Source organism: Bubalus kerabau, chromosome 23, assembly GCF_029407905.1.
Source record: "Bubalus kerabau isolate K-KA32 ecotype Philippines breed swamp buffalo chromosome 23, PCC_UOA_SB_1v2, whole genome shotgun sequence".
NCBI classification, from domain to species: Eukaryota; Metazoa; Chordata; class Mammalia; order Artiodactyla; family Bovidae; genus Bubalus; species Bubalus kerabau.
This window is the reverse complement of record NC_073646.1, coordinates 38,796,902-38,798,848: the sequence shown is the minus strand read 5'-3', so window position 1 is coordinate 38,798,848 and position 1,947 is coordinate 38,796,902.

Below are 1,947 nucleotides of genomic sequence, written 5' to 3'. Positions count from 1 at the left end.
CGTGGGCAGGAAGCGGCAGCCAGACCCGCGCCCATTGGTCAGCTTTGCAGTGACGCAAAAGACTGCAGGCGCGCTATTGGCTGCGGCTTACTGCGTCCTCAGCCGGCCTCGGGGTCTCGTCGGGGTCGCGCGGCCGCCCACTTCCGGGGTCTGACTGAAGTGCTGCGAAGCCGCGGTAGTTCCGCGCTCTTCCCGCGATCCCGGGGCCGAGGCGGCCCAGCACATGGTCCACAGGCCCCCGGGACCTGGCCGGTCGCCTCCTGAGGCTGCCGGCCGCCCCCAGGGGCTACCCATTGGAGCAGGCGGTGTGTTCTCAGGGCCGCAGGCGAGGAGCGGGGCAGGGTCGGGAGGCGCCTGGGTGCACAGCCCTGCAGGGACTGGAGGAGCGGGCTGCGGGGTAGTGGCGCGAGCCGGCTTGTGGGCGCTTGGAATCAGGCACCAAAACAGATGTCCAGGTGGTTTCCACCTAATCGAAACGTCGCCTTGCCTACACATAAAGCTTTAACCTTCTTGAGAAAAATCCCAGGACAGGTGATTTTGTGAGTACAACATGGTGTGGTAGCAATAACAAGTCACCATTTTGTTCAGGTTCTGTGTTGCCAGTGTTTAACTACCCTCGAAGACCTACTTCCAGGTAGCTTTGTGTAGTAATGCCAACATGTGAGTGCTCGATGGGTGCAAGCCTCTGGTGTAGGTGCTGTACGTGGACCTTCTCAATTCATCTCTCCAACAACCCAGAGAGGTAGGAGGTTATGTTTTCCCCAAAGCTGGACTGGAGAAAGAAAAATGAAAGCAGAAAAGGAGATGTGATTGAGGAAAGGCCAGGCACAGCCAGACACAGAGGCTGAAGCAGTATCAGTTGGACTGTGCTTCTCTCCCTTCTTCTCTGGTTCTTGTTCCTTTCTGGGGACCCACAGGGGAAGCCCCACATGGATTGTCTCCAGAGGGAAAAAAGCTGAAGCCTCTGGTTCACCCTGGATGGCTCTGCGGAATCTTGCGTGTTGTGAGGGGATGGCATGTGTGGACTGACTGAGCCTGGAGAACTGGGTTGTTTTGGATAATATGTTTGTGTTCTCCCAGGATTCATAATTTGGAGAAGGCAATGGCACCCTACTCCAGTACTCTTGCCTGGAAAATCCCATGGATGGAGGAGCCTGGTAGGCCGCAGTCCATGGGGTCACGAGGTATCAGACACGACTGAGCAACTTCACTTTCACTTTTCACTTTTATGCACTGGAGGAGGAAATGGCAACCCACGCCACTGTTTTTGCCTGGAGAATCCCAGGGACGGGGGAGCCTGGTGGGCTGCCATCTATGGGGTCGCACAGAGTCAGACACGACTGAAGTGACTTAGCAGCAGCAGCAGGATTCATAATTGAAACTCGGATCCCTTTAGAGATAGGACCTTTGAGAGGATTAAGTCATGAAGGTGGAGCCCTCATGAGGAGATGACCTCACAGCCCTGCCTCTTGTAATGCTCTAGCAAAGAGGGTGGCCGTCCTCAAGCCAGGGAGCAGGCTGTCCCCTGACGCCGTATCTACTAGTGCCTTGATCTTGGACTCTCAGCTTCCAGAATTGTGAGACATATTTGTTGTTTAACTACCCAGTCTGTGGTATTTTTGTTGTAGCAGCCTGAGCTGAGACCCATAGCATAAGGGCCCAGCCAGACAGAGGGGGTGGTTCCTCAGAGGAGAATTGGAGTACTATTAGCAGGAGCGTGAATGGCCACTGGTCTGCAGAAACATTAGTCTTAAAGTAGAAAGAACTAGATCCTGTTCTGCGCGTGACACTTTGTAGCTGTTTCCTCTCTCTGGCCTTGGGTTCTGCTTTAGAACAGGCCATTGACTTAGGAGCTCTCCAAGGTCCTTGCAGTGTTCTGTGCTGTGACAGAGTTCGTGCCATTTTTCCTGGATTCAGGGTCTGCCAAGTGGATCTTCTGGGGGCCCG